Genomic DNA, 15,835 nt, shown 5'->3' with positions numbered 1-15,835 from the left:
CCCACCTCCCTCTCCACCCGATCCCTCTGGGTCTGTGTCATTTTCAAATAAAGAAAACCACACATGTCATCCTACTGTGGATCCACATCATGGTATGGGGTAGAACAGATTCAAGTCCATTCCCATGCTAACACACACCCTGTGGGTCTCACCACATTTCTTAGTACTCTAGTTTTTCCTAAGAACACAAGTCCAACATCTTCCCTTCTTCCCACCTGTAATGGGAACAGCTCTTGGGGAATCAAAGCCATCCTAGAGGAACTGATTTCAGATGTTCTGTGCTTTTCATCATTGTCTGAAAATAGATTCATCAGAGTGGAGATTGAATAATCAGGTGTTTTCTGTATAAGCTACATTTACACAGCTTAAAGTTGGCCCAAATTAACATTAAGAAGACATTCTACTCTTCACCTGCAAGATCTTAAAAAAAAACAAACCTCCTGATCAAAACGATGTAGAAATTTCACTATTCTTAATGACCTCAGCAACTGGGGCAAAGTGACCTTAATAAAATTATGTTAGAAAACAAAGTATCCATAGAGTAGATTATCAAATCTATAACACTATTATCAGCATTCTTGCTAATTATAAACAGTATGTTTATTTTTATTTTTTAATTGTTTAATACCAAAAGGCAACCTAAATAGTATGGAGGATGAATGCCAGGGACCCATGTACTTTCTCATTTTATAAATTTAATACATGTTAACATTTTACACACTTGTCTCAGATCCTTGTTACACAGATACACACAGAGACAAACAAAGCATTAGACACACTCAGTTAAATATTTCAGCCAATGCCCACATTCTATCTCTATCTTACTCCTTGGGTAACCCCACATGACAACAGCATGTTTCTGTGTTATGATGTTTTTACTTTATTTTTACATTTCAAGAGATATGTATTTCTTCAGTGAATTTTTTTTTTTAAAGTAAGGTGATCAATGGGTTTCCCAGGTGGCACTAGTGGTATAGAATCTATCTGCCAATGCAGGAGATGCAGGTTCGATCCCTGGGTGGGGAAGATCCCCTGGAAAGGGAAATGGCAACCCACTCCAGTATTCCTGCCTGGAGAATCTCATGGACAGAGGAGCCTGGTGTCCATGGGGTCATAAAGAGTTGGACATGACTGAAGTGACTTAGCACGCATGCACAATGTGATCAACACAGAATATTTGAGAAACTGCATAAAAAGGAAGAAAGTTAAAGACCTCCCTCAAACCCACCACCGGAGATTTTCCTTTTTAAATTGCAACGTTGTGTTAGTTTCCGCTGTACAGTGAAGTGAATCAGCCGTATGTACACATGCATCTCCTCTCGTACTTCCCTCCTGCCTGTGCCCCGTCCCGCTCATCTAGGTCATCACAGGGCAGAGCTGGGCTCCCTCCAGCAGCTTCCCTCCTGCCTTCTGTTTTGCTCATGGCAGTGCATCTATGTCACTGCCATTCTCCCAGTTTGTCCCACTCTCCCCTTCATCTGCTCGGTCCATCAGTCCATTCTCTATGTGTGTGTCTCTATTCTTGCCCTGCAAATGGGTTCATCAGTATCATTTTTCCACATTCCATATACATGCATTAATAAACTTCTACTACATATGACTGCATCCATATATAGCTTATATTTTATCATCCTCTACCCACCTGTACAACTACCTATACTATTTGGTTTCTTTCTGCCTTTATCTCCCGCCATTGCAACCCTTGGTTTGTTTCTGGAAGCAGGTCTATTGCAAGGCTCAATAGCCCCAAGCAGTGGCAACTGGATTAACTTTCTAATCCAACCCACTTTCTTTTTTTTTATTATTTTTTTCCATGTATTTTTATTAGTTGGAGGCTAATTAACTTTACAACATTGCAGTGGTTTTTGTCATACATTGAAATGAATTAGCCATGGATTTACATGTATTCCCCATCCCGGTCCCCCCTCCCACCTCCCTATCCACCCCATCCCTCTGGGTCTTCCCAGTGCACCAGGCCTGAGCACTTGTCTCATGCATCCAACCCACTTTCTTGTTCCTCAGAGAGACTATCTGAGCACACCAATTCCTCTGTTTCCCTCCACCTCTCCCCATCAGACACACTCTTCACATGTGTTCACATTCACCCCCCCCAACCTTTGTCTGTTCATTTCCTACCCATGGAAAGTAAGCTTTCCCTCACTTCATTCCATTTTTGATCCATCTCCTGACAAGTGACAAAAATCCTGGTCAATAAAGGTAAGAGTTGCATTAGCCATTTACCTCCATCAGCAAGAAAGGAAACCTATGGCCTTAGAAATAACATAATCTGAGGCAGCAGGGACCATAAGCTCTAAAGTCCTATAGACCTCCTAGAAATTGCTCTTAGACTTCAATTTCATCTATTTCCCGATCTTCTTTAAAAATAAACCTTTCAATAAAATGAGCATTTTTATATTTTTTTTAATATCTCTGATTTGTTGAGCACAAAATTTTAGCAACATTCCCTGCTTCTATTTATCGAGGATAAAAAATTCTCAGCCACTTTGAGAATTAAATAGTTCTTCAGTGACGTATTCTGAAAATCGGCAAGCATTCTAGAACATTTTTCTTATGGGAAAATATTTGAGAGTTTGCCTGAGTAAACTACCACGTGTCCAAACACATAAAACACAAAGCTCACAGTCAATAAATATCTGTAGAGTTACTATTATTCTTACAGGAGTTGTTGCTGCTGTTATTATTAATGGAATGCAGGCAAAGGAGTGCGGAATAGGACAAAAATGCACCCACACCAGTGCAGATTCAAACATGATGTCATCAGTTATTACTCCCATCTCCTGCTCAGTAAGCTAGCTGTTTGTTTACACACAATTATGCAATGCTGGATTTTTCGTGATTAGACATTGGGCATAATTTTTAGCACCTGGCAATTTTTTTTATCACACTGTTTCTGTCTCTGCCCATCCTAACCAAAATATCCTTTACCCTCTGCCTCTACTTCTGCATCTGACCTGGACCCATTCTTTTTAAAGATATTCTCAATTCTTCCATAAATATTCAACAAGAAGGAACACCAAAGAAATGGAGAAGTTAAAATAATTTTTTGAGTTAGAATCACAAAATTTAAAAAGTTACAGCAAAACTCTAGTGTCACATCTGAAGAAACCAAAGTCAGCTTCCACAAGGTCACACGGCTCAGAAATTATAGTCCCAGGACTAAAACACAGACCTCTTGACTCCAATTTTTATGCCCTCTCCATGGACTTTCTCTCATAGAATTGTTCAGGGCCCACCACTCAATGGCTTCCTCTCTCAGAGTTTTATAATAACAAGTAATGATTCCAGAGCCAGAGGGACATCTCCAGGGTTAACCTTTCACCCTTCCTTAAGCTTTCCAAAAGGCTTCCCTGGTGGCTCAGCAGTAAAAAATCCTCCTGCAATGCAGGAGATGTGGGATCCATCCCCAGGTCGGGAAGATCCCCTGGAGGAGGGCATGGCAACCCACTCTGGTATTCTTGCCTGGGAATCCCATGGACAGAGGAATACAGTGGGCCACAGTCCATGGAGTCACGAAGAGTAGGACAAAACTTAGCAACTAAACAACAAGCTTTCCAAAGTCTCCCCTGTCCCCAGAGGCTGTTAGGTCATTCAAATCACTCCTTACCTTCTCACGCTTGATTTATTTTCTTAGGACACACATCTTTTCCATAAGCAGAGAATCATGGCATGTGTGGTCTCAGATATCTTGCATCAGATCAGCCTCTTCCACTAATAGCTGAAGGGAAACAGAGCTTCCCCAGAGCTGATGAAGCTGCTGCCAGCACCCCTTTCTTTCACAGACACTTTCCACCAGCCCTGTACTTGAATCTGTAGTCCTTTTTTTTTCTGAAATGGCTCTGAAAATAATATCAATTTTGGCCCCCCAAATCTGGATCTTCCCTGAGATTCATGAACTTAGGAAAATAATTATCACTAACACCAGCTTTTTCACCAACAAAATTAGGATGATAATCCCTACTTTGTAGCATGGTTTGCAAATCAACTCTTTTAGTTACTTACTATATTCAAGTTACTTATTATAGTGTTTAACATATAATACATCCTCAATAAAATGTTCTTATTATTACTGAACTTGTAGTCTCTCCAGAAGACAGTAAATGTTAACTGAGCGCTTCTAGGGTCCATGATCGAAAAAGATTTCTTTTCTTTTCTTTTTTTTTGGCTATACTGCATGTAAGATCTTAGTTCCCCGAACACCTGCAACCCCTGAATTGGAGGCATGGAGTCTTAACCACTCTACCATCAGGGAAGTGCCATGATCAAAATTAATTAGGGAAACAATCAGAAACAAAGACCTGGGGCATCAATATCAGAAAAAAGGCTCCTAAAATCACTTTTTGTATATGCTGTAACATCAAAAAGTGCATTAAAGGAGCATAAAATAGTCAAGGCTAGAATACTGTCTCCTCCTACAAATTCCTAAACAGTTCTGTCTGTCTATGTGTTTACTATTGGTTCATACCTTTCAGGGTATTCATCTTCAGTCAATGAGACAGTTTGGTTTTACTGAACTTCACACATTTGCAGACCTACGGCTTTTTCTGAAGCTTCAATACTTTGGCCACCCGATGTGAAGTGCCGATTCATTGGAAAAGACCCTGATGCTGGGAAAGATCAAGGGCAGGAGGAGAAGGTGGCAACAGAGGATGAGATGGTTGGATGGCATCACTGACTCAATGGACATGAGTTTGAGCAAATTTCAGGAGATGGTGAAGGGCAGGGAAGCCTGGTGCACTGCAGCCCATGGGGTTGCAAATAGTCAGACACAACACAGTGACTATGTCAGCATAGTCAATGACAACAGCTTCTTCAGTTATGACTCTCTCTAGGCTGAGGGGAGCAAATTTAGGGAGATCCAATCAATTGCCCAAGCTGGCACTCCTCTAACACCCAGTTAATCTCTTCATATTCCTAGTCCATCATGAGGTTATGGTAACAAAGGAAAGACAGAGCTATCTTCCACAAAGCCAAAGGAACAGCATCTGGGTTATTTATTTGTACAGAGGGAAGAGGCAGACAGGAGGCAAAATCTTCTTTAGCTCTCACAGCAGCATCTGGCTGGCCAAGGTATCGATCATTTTGCTCTTACATTGGACCATTTACATTCACGGGAGCAGGAGGCAAGCAGCAGAGACATCTCTCAGTTGTGTGTTTCCATAATGTCCCCCCATCTTTCACCCCTTCTGCGGTTTTTCTCTGCATTTAGAAAGTCGTTGAGAAATGTTAATGGTCTGGGGGGAAAGTAGCGATTGGCGAATGATGAATGGGCAAGTAGCGGAATGAGGGTGTGCAGCTAATGATTTCCTACAAGTGATGATTAAACATCGTTTCTCCATCTCTCAGCACCTAATTCTCCCCAAGGCTGATTTATGGAAGACACCCTAATGTACAGCTCCTGCAGTTTTATTAGCAGGAACAATTTAGCCACGAGAGTAGCCTGCCCCTGCTTCTCATTTTCTTCTAGTCCAAGAAGAAAAAATGATAAAATGTGAAGAACAACTGGGGCCTCCTGCTCTTAATACTAAAAAGACAAAATCACGTAAAGAAACACCACTAAGGAGGTAGGTGGTCATCAGCAGGATAAAGTTTATGAATGGCAAAGCCATTACTCCATTGAAGTCATTACCTTGTCCCAGACACAAGGGAGGGAGGGTTCCTAGAGTTCCCAAAGATGGAAACCTGCCGAGGCTATTTGACCCTAAAATTACTGCAAACCTCATTTTTCCAAATGCCAGAATACCTGCCTTCACTACTTTAGGAAAAGGTATAAGGTTGCCATGAGAACCCAGACAAGATGTGGGAGTGTTTGTGATTTTAAAAAGTGATGACGAAAAATGTTCCCATGGTGGGCAAAGGGAAATTAGAAGCATGTGAGGATCATCAAACAGAAAGTGGAGTCATCAAGATCTTTCTTCCCTAAAAGAACTGACTTCCTTGTTTACTGTCAAAGATGTTAACATCTTTCAAGGTTCTGTACGGATATTTTCAATGAATGTCTAGATGTCACTGAAAATCATGACTTCCTTCTGGAAGTGTTGCAAAAATAAGGGGCTTGTGGTTTTCCAAAAATACCAAAGCACATCAATGAATATTTATTGATTCCTTAATAATTTAACAATATACTATGTTAATTCCTTAATTATATAAGACCTAATACTCACTGGACCCTTATTTTATGTCCAGGGCTATGCTATGTAGTTTGCAAAGATTATTTTATTTTATTCTTATTAATCTTAGGTGGAAGTTGCTATTTTTTACTCTAATTTACAAATAAGAAAACAGAAGGAAACTAAATAATTTACACAAGGTCATCTATGACTATGCAGTATTTGATCTGAAGAGGTCTGATGCTAGAACCTAGACTTATAGCCACCATAGTAAACTAATACTACATGCTTTCTCCTGTAATATTCACTTTCCACTGGCCAACTAACTTTAATAAACATAAATCAATCCTATAGTATTCAGAAAGTATGAACTAAACAAGAATTCTGCAATATTTTGGATTAAATACAGAGTTTTGAACTGATCTGAAAAGGATCAGAGTTCCATATAAAGATACAATTTAAAACTCCTTTAATTCATAGAAATCTATATAAAATCTGATCATACTCTCTGGTCTTATGAAATATTAGTTTAAATTCTAATAAAAGTGGATCCTTGATTCCACGTGTGCCCTGTGACAGGGCAGACACAGAGAATGGATGTGTGGACACAGTAGGGGAAGCGGGCATGGGGTGAATTGGGAGATCGGGGGACATACATACAACTACCATGTGTAAAATAGGTAACTAGTGGGAAGCTGCTATGTAGCACACAGTAGCCAAGGCTATTCTAGGGGCTAGGAAGCGCTCCCTTGAGGAAGTGGTCATCGGTTGAGACAAAAGGAATGACTAGATGTTAACTAGAGGGTGGTAAGAGGTATCAGGGCAAAGAAAGACTATGAGAAAAACTTTTCAGCAGGAGGGAGCTTGCGGTATTTTAAGAAACAAATGACAAGTGCTCGGGCCTGGTGCACTGGGAAGACCCAGAGGAATCGGGGGGAGAGGGAGGTGGGAGGGGGGATCGGGATGGGGAATACATGAAACTCCATGGCTGATTCATGTCAATGTATGACAAAACCCACTGAAATGTTGTGAAGTAATTAGCCTCCAACTAATAAAAATAAATGAAAAAAAAAAAAAAAAGAAACAAATGGAAGGCAGTAGAAATGGAGCACAAGAAATAAAGGGTCTAGGGATATTAAATGAGGTGCAGGGGTGTGGACCATGAACGTCCTTCGAAGCCACAGCTTAGTTTTTGTTTTTAATCATAAGAACACCTGGAAGTCATGAGGATACTGACTTGAAGTTAAAATAAATACAGGAATAGTACTTCAAAAGCCCTGATGGCTGCCTGTCTTAAGATCTCCCTTCATTTTAAGTAAAGAAGTAGAATGCTAATCTCTGCATCAGAGATGGGGCCATGAAAGCCTCCACAAAGTGGAATGAAATGCCCAGAATCACTCATCTTACAGTGCAAGATCAGAGTCAGGAAGAGAACCAAGGTTTCTGAAATTCAGATCTCCATTTATATCCTGCTTCACTGTCGTATAGGAGCAAAGAGCCCTCGATGGCAGAAGCACTCGTGGCCCAAGACTAAAAACTAAAAATGAGTTTATCGAGGCATGATGGGCCAGATAAGGAGATTGGAGGGAAAACAATAGAAAGCCCAGGGGACCAAAGGGACATTGCCAAGACAACTTTCAGGAATGGTGATAATGACCCAAAAAACTGTGAAGAGACAAGATCATTTGTCATTGAGACCAAACATATCCACTTTATTTTTGGTTTTCCAAGGGTATTTCGGAGCTATAATATTAGGGGAACTACTGATCAAAACTGCCCACTCTGGCCAGGTACCACAGGAACCATTTGCATGAGTTGGATTATGACAGGAGGTCCTGGTATGGAACATGGAACTAACAGGCCACCACCAACCAGAACGAGACATCAGTCCACATGTCCTACCAACCTCCCAGAATCCTTCTCAATGGAATCCATCTTGGCTGAACAATGCCTGCTTGACCAGGAAGGACCCTGAGTCAGAGTGATTGGACAGAGACAACCTTCAAACTAAACCCATCAACATAAAACCTGAGGCTGTGAGCCACATGGCGGGGCAGTTCTCCTGGTTCCTTTACCATCCTACTCTCCCCGCAGGGGACCTTTCTCAATAAAGTCTCTTGCTTTGTTAGCACGTGTGTCTCCTGGCACAATTCATTTCTGAGTGTTAGACAAGAGCCCACTCTCAGGCCCCTTCCTGCAGCAATGTGAAAACTAGACAGTCACTTAACCCCACAGAGCCTTGGCTTCTCCTTCATAAAAGCAGAGTTGGCCAACCCTTCCCAAGAGTATCATTGAGGGGATCAAAAGAAATGGCCATGGAAACCACGTTTCACTTTAATAGTGGCTCAGTAAAAATTAGGTCACTTTTCTAGTTCATAGCAGGGGCTTCCCTGGTGACTCAGTGGTATAGAGCCTGCCTGCCAATGCAGGAGATGCAGGTTCCATCCCTGGGTTGGGAAGATCCCCTGTAGAAGGGAATGGCAACCCACTCCAGTATTCTTGCCTGGAAAATCCCATGGGCGGAGGAGCCCAGCTGGCTACAGTGTGTGGGGTTGCAAAGAGTCAGACAGGACTTAGCAACTAAACAACAAACAACTAGTCCATAGTAGGGCCTTTAAGTTGATAGCTAAGGAAGTGATCTATTCTCTTAGCTGTGGGAAAGAAAAATACCAATCCTACCCATTCATCTCACCTGTAGTCCTGCTACAAGATTCATGTCAATGTATGGCGAAAACCACTACAGTATTATAAAGTAATTAGCCTCCAGCTAATAAAAATAAATGAAAAAAAAAGTAAAAAAAAAAAAAAGAATAAGGTGAAGGAACATGGAGAAACTCTGGTTGCTGAGATTCAGTAAGAACCACAGCATCAAGCTTACATGAGAAATCTGAAAATAAGATCATGCTTTCTCTATGCAGTCTCAGGAGACAGCATCTAAGGTTATTCATGAATAAATTTGCCTAGGCATCCAGAGAGGATCTGGGTTTATAAATGCAGGGCAAATCTTATGCTGTTAATAGTTATCAATAAATTCTTGGCCTAATGAACAAATTTCAAAACCCAAGATAAGGCACCGCACTCTGGAAGCTGCTGTGGTATAATTAGCTCCATGTGGAATGAGTGGAGGATGGGGAGAAAAAAGACAGGATAACTGGATTCAACTTTAATCAACTCATCATGGGCCAAACTATGGACAGAGGGTGTATCTGAATTGCCAATGTCCTTGTTTTTAAAACCCTAAGGACTTCCAGTTACCCTCTTTATAAAGTCTAAACTCATTATTTATAAAATAGGCTCAGCCTACTTGTCCTGCATTACCTTCTTCTGTCTATCTGCCAAGATCCAGCCATAAGGAGTAACTCTTCCTGGTTTCTTGGCTCAATCGCCCTCATGCGTCCAAGTGTGGTGCTTCAGCTGCCTCCTCCAGGGCTCTCCCACGTGCAGACACCACCCTATGCCCTCCCTCGCTCACTTCTGAACTCCTGCTCATCCTCATGTCTCCATTTAGGAAGTACTTCTTCAGGAAAGTCTTCCCTGATTACTCTAATCCAGCTCAATTCCTTTCCACACTTTCCCATAGAATCCCACACTTCCTTTCTTGAAACACTCATAACATTGAAGAGCAGGGTCTCTGTCTAATTCACATCGCTCACCTGGACAAGAGCCTAGAGGGCCAGGGGCTCTATCCATCTTACTAACAACCAAATCTCCTATGCTCACACATAGCGATTGCCCAAGAAAGTACATGGGAGAATGAATGGACTCAGGAAAAGGGATTAGAAGATTTCAGAGTAACACTTACTTGGAGCCTGGGGCTTCCAAGGTGGTTGCTAGTGGTAAAGTGCCAATGCAGGAGATATAAGAGAATCAGTTTCAGTCTCTACATTGGGAAGATTCCCTGGAGGAGAAAATGGCAACCCGCTCCAGTATTCTTGACTGGAGAATCCCATGGACAGAGGAATCTGATGGGCTACAGTCCATGGGATCACAGAGTCAGACACGACTGAGCATCTGAGAACTACCTGGAGCCTGGGGATTTTGTGAGAAAATGGCTATGCAGTCTTATTTTGTGTGTGTGCATTTTTCAAATGGGGAATTAATGGAATTTTGGGGGGGACACATCTCATTGTATGGGATAAAATATATTTTTAATTGCAAATTTCAGAGCATCTGTCATTCCCAGAATCATGCATTGAAAGCTAATTTTATCCACTCAGCCCTCTAGTCTTCATGAAGACTTACAAGCAAACCTTGTTCACCTTCAACAGCCAGATGGGAAAGCATGAAAAGAAAATAGAGGCGTGAGAGAGGTGTGAGAGAGAGTTTTGTGACTTGCACACAAAACTAAGACAAAGGAGCAATCAAGCATATCTGGGTACAAAGGGGAGGACAGTCAATCTGGGAAGGACACCCAAAGAGGGGAATTTGGGAGCCAATACAAAATGAATGGCAGTTTACTGCTGAAAAAAAAAAAAAAAAGCTATTTAAGAAATGGCATTGGTGCCTCCTGTCCCTTGAAGAAGGCATGCATACATGTTCAGTCACTCACTTGTGTCCAGCTCTTCATGACCTCATGGACAGCAACCCACCAGGCTCATCTGTCCATGGAATTTTCCAGGTAAGAGTACTGGAGTGGGTTGCTATTTCCTATTCCAGGGGGATCTTCCTGGCTTAAGTATCGGACTCGCATCTCCTGCATTGGCAGGCGGATTCTTTACCACTGAGCCACCTAGGAATTGAAGAAGGCAGGCAACTCTATTTGTTCCAGGATTGTAACCTTTCTTACATCATTTTCCTGTAATTTCTGCTCACTCCAGACTCCAAAGATGGACTTCCCTAATGATCCGGTGGTTAAGACTATGTTCTTCCAGTGCAAGGGGTTTAATCCCTGGTCGAGTAAGGTCCACATGACATGTGTCCAAAAGCAAAAAATAATGAAATAAAGCAAAAAATAAATCCCAAAGAAAAGGCCTGTTTTCTCAGAGATTCTCTGTGCTACCAGTCTGCTGATCCTCAGCTATAATGATAACCTGGACTGAAATGAAACATAGGATAGAATTTTCTTCATTTATCACTTTGTGATGTATTGAATATTTTCATTCTATTTTGTGCAGGGACAGGAAGAACCAGCTTCTATATTTCCTCGAGAGGCAGGCCAAAACCTTAGGTTATCCATCCTCACTTTTATTCGCCTTTCTTTATCTTTCTCCCTCCTTTTATTTTTCACTTTTGTCTTTTCCTTATGGCAGACATCAGTATGAAAATCCATCCACACATAATATTCTCCCAGTTCTCTGTGTCTTCCTCAAGTACATGGATGATACAGTTTCCCATGCCATCATTTTGCAGTGAAAGGTTTCTGCTAAATCTCAAACTTAGTGTTTTAGTCTTCTCCTTCTCTTTGTGCTAAAAGGCTCCAAATGAGCCATTGGGAAGGAAATAAAACCAAAAGGCTAAAAGAGGGACAAAAAGGATCTAAGAGAGAAGGGAGAGAAGAAGGGGAAGGAGGGAGGGCCATCATGGCCAGGCAAAAACAAGGCAGATTGGGTTTTTTGATGGAACTGGCAAAGTGGGCAAACTGAAAGGTCAGCACTGCTGGGAGGATAAAAGGATGAGAACAAAGAAACCACTTTATGCAGCGATATTAGTGCTATCAGGAGCAATAAAACTGCATGGCCACAATCGAACATCAGAGTGGAGGATGACACTGGAGAGAGGCCCGGCTGATGCCTTCAGGATGCACGGGAGGGGTGCATTCGTTGGGAGGGGTGTGGACATCAGAGCCCTGCAGGAAGCTCAGGCAGGAGCCCTTTGGACCCACGAACGGCCACGATAGAGTTGAAATGCACGCCTTCTTTCTGCCAATGCCCACATAGATCCCACCATCCTTGAGCTGCTACGGAGTAAAGAGGAAACCCAGACCTCAGCACACACGTGGTGACAGTACCATTACCCAACAGATACTGTCTGAACATCGCTTAAATCCCTTGGAACCCTGGGATTTCAAAAAACCTGTGATTCGTGGGACTTTTCCTCGAGAATCTTGCAATCTAACTGTGGAAGCTAGCATTTGCTGTTGTTCAGTCACTGAGTCATGTCCGACTCTGCGACTCCACGAACTACAGCATGCCAGGTTTCCCTGTGCTTCGCTATCTCCCAGAGCTTGCTCAAACTCATGTCCACAGTGTCAATGATGCCACACATATATGAAAAAAAATAGATGGGATTATTACTTAAGGTGGCTTCTCTAAGTTTAAATAAACACAAATCTGCCTCAAAGGCAAATGTCCTCTTCAAGCTGTTCAATTCATTTAAAAAATAATAGTGTTTAAATCTGCACAGATAGGAAACACGATATTATATTTAAAGATAGCTAATAAAATTTGATTGCATCATAATTTAGTGTGATAGATATTGCTCTGCTAAAGGTAAAGTTGTGATACAGTTTTCATGATGAAGTTTCCCTTGTGTTGAAGTGAACAACAGCATGCTTAGTAAGATTCTCCACAAGATTTTAGTAAGAACTTACAGTGTAGGCACAGGAGCAGGAAGAAGACAGAAGTCCTTGCTCTCAAGTGTTTACATCTGCCTGGTCACAGAGAACAAGTAAATCCCCTGACAAGCCTGAGATACAGGGAGACCTGAGTCTACGCAAGAGACAAACCTCTGCTTCAGGCACGCTGCACTGAGTGTTCTGACACCGAGTTTAATATGGACAAGTGTTGTTGGGGAGACACAAGGGGAATCTCCCACCTCTCTCCTTAGTATGGTCTCACCAAACATGATTTACAATTACAAGGATAGCCTTTAGGAACCCTCCTACACTGTTTGTGGGAATGTAGATTGCTGCAGCCACTATGGAAAAGAGTATGAAGGTTCTTAAAAAAAAACTATAAGTAGAGCTATCATATGATTCAGCAATCCCACTCCAGGGAATATATCTAGAGGAAACCATAACTTGAAAAGATACATGCATCACATTGTTCATTGCAGCACTATTTACAAGAGCCAAGACATGTAGTTCCCTGGTGGTCTAGTGGCTAGGATCCGGTACTTTCACTGCCAAGGCCTGGGTTTGATTCCTGGTCAGGGAAGTCTCTCTTTAAAGTCTTCCCTCATAACTCAGTTGGAAAAGAATCCACCTGCAATGCAGGAGACCCCGGTTCAATTCCTCTTTGCATCAGGTGGCCAAAGTATTGGAGTTTCAGCTTCAGCATCAGTCCTTCCAGTGAACTCCCAGGGCTGATCTCCTTTAGGATCTCCTTTAGGATCTCCTTTAGGACTGGTTGGATCTCCTTGCAGTCCAAGGGACTCTCAAGAGTCTTCTCCAACACCACAGTTCAAAAGTATCAATTCTTCAGTGCTTTGTTTTCTTTATAGTCCAACTCTCACATCCATACATGACCACTGGAAAAACCATAGCTTTGACTAGATGGACCTTTGTCAGCAGAATAATGTCTCTGCTTTTTAATATGCTCTCTAGGTTTGTCATAGCTTCTCTTCCAAGGAGCAAGCATCTTTTACATAATATAGTCTCTATATAATATAGATATATGTGTTCTCTAAATGTATTTAGCCTCTGAGTTAACAGATATACACATACATATATATGGGCTTCTCTTGTGGCCCAGACAGTCAAAGAATCTGTCTGCAATGCGAGACCTGGGTTTCATCCCTGGGTTGGGACGATCCCCCGGAGAAGGGAATGGCAACCCACTCCAATATTTTTGCCTGGAGAACTCCATGGAGAGAGGAGCCTGACAGGCTACATACAGTCCATGGAATCGCAGAGTCAGACCCAAATGAGCAACTAACCACACACACACACAAACACACACACACACACGCATATGCATGGTGCAGAAAAAAAAATAATTAAAAATAGTTTGAAAATGCAAGGAAGGAATTGCCAGGGAGAAGCAGATAAAATAGTCTCTTATAAACAGTGCCTTGGTTTTGGAAGGACTGAAGGAAAGGAGGGAAGGAAGGAGAAGGGGAGAGGGAGAGGAAAGAAGGAAAGATAGACGGGTTATTCTGTGCTTAGGAGATTTTATATGTGAATACTGCAAAATTTTGTATGGGAATATTGCAATATTCTGGTCCATTAATTCTGCTAATTTGCTGCCCCTTATCTAAATCATTTGTCCTTGATGTTTGGTTGAGAAGTGCAGTCACTGAAAAAAATAGCCCCCAAATAGCCACTCCTCATAAAACACAAAAGGGCTGGGCTACAGAGTTTGGTTTCATCTCATTTCTTTTCTCTCTGAGTATAGTTCCCAGTGTGTCTATTCCTGGGAGGGTGGGATAAAGCTGTCACCCTTAATGTCAGACTTTGTGTGTGTGTGTGTGTGTGTGTGTGTGTGCGTGTGTGTGCACTAAGTCACTTCAGTTGTGTCTGACTCTTGTGACCCTATGAACTTAGCCTACCAGGCTTCTCTGTCCATGGGATTCTCAAGGCAAGAATACTGGAGTAGGTTGCCATGACCTTCTCCAGGGGCTCTTCCCAACCCAGGGATTGAACCCAAGTTTCTTATGTCTCCTGCATTAGCAGATGGACTCTTTACCCCCAGCGTCACATGGGAAGTTATAACAGTAAAGAGCGCATAGGGACCCTTTATGCCTGGTCCCTGAGTCCTGAAACTGGGAGGAGGACTCAGGGTGCTGAACTCTTCCTTCTCACTAGAGCATGGGATCCTGCAAGGTAGTGACAAGTGAAGAATCCATCTACTTCTCCTTTCATCACATCATGTGAATCAGACCCATTACCTGGGGAAATGCCTGGAGATCTCTCTTACCAGACACAAGATGAATGACCTTGTCCTAAAAACCTAGACAAATGAAGATATATTTCAGAAACACATCTGTTTTGCTTCAGCAGCCAGCACAAATCCACAGGCTACATATGCTGGTTCCAGTGAGACTGGAAAGACGGATAAGCAGAAACCCAGGAAAACTGGAATAGACAAGGTGATGGGATCAGAGGTCTAATTAATGCAATAACTGCTACAAACTCTGAAGGCTTCATTTAGCCTTTTGGTTTCCACCTTGACAACGCCATACACAGACATTGGAGAAGGTTCCAGAATGTCTGCCTATGGTACATTAACTCCTTACTAAGATGGGCCACTGGGAAGGAAGTGTGATTCACAGAATAGTATGAGATGAAAGTTAATTACTCCATACCTCACACATTGAACCAAGGTAATAAGGTGTTGCTTAGGGAAGATTATTACAGATAAATATGTAAGAGTGGTCCATAAATTGAATTATAAGTTCTTTAATGTGAAATAAGCATGTGCAAAATTATAAGACCTGTAATTAAAACAACAGTTTTATTTGAAGAAATCTGTGTAAGCCTGTATTTATGATTTGCTTTTTTCTTAAGGTATTGTTCCTAACTGATTTTAAGGCAGCATCCCAAGACATATGTCTACCATATTAGCAAGAAAAGATGTGTAATCTCACTTATAAAAATGATATTTAAATACAAGTCTGGAGGGGATGGGATGCCCTGGGAGGTTAGGATTGGCATATATACACTACCATATATAAAAATGGACTTCCCAGGTGGTGCTAGTGGTAAGAACCCACCTGGTGGTGCAGGATATGTAAGAGATGTGGGTTTGATCCCTGGGCCAGGAAGATCCCCAGGAGAAGGAAATGACAACCCACTCCAGTATTCTTGCCTGGGAAATCCCATGGACAGA

Source organism: Odocoileus virginianus, chromosome 16 (assembly GCF_023699985.2).
Source record: "Odocoileus virginianus isolate 20LAN1187 ecotype Illinois chromosome 16, Ovbor_1.2, whole genome shotgun sequence".
Taxonomy (NCBI): domain Eukaryota; kingdom Metazoa; phylum Chordata; class Mammalia; order Artiodactyla; family Cervidae; genus Odocoileus; species Odocoileus virginianus.
This window is presented reverse-complemented; position numbering follows the sequence as displayed.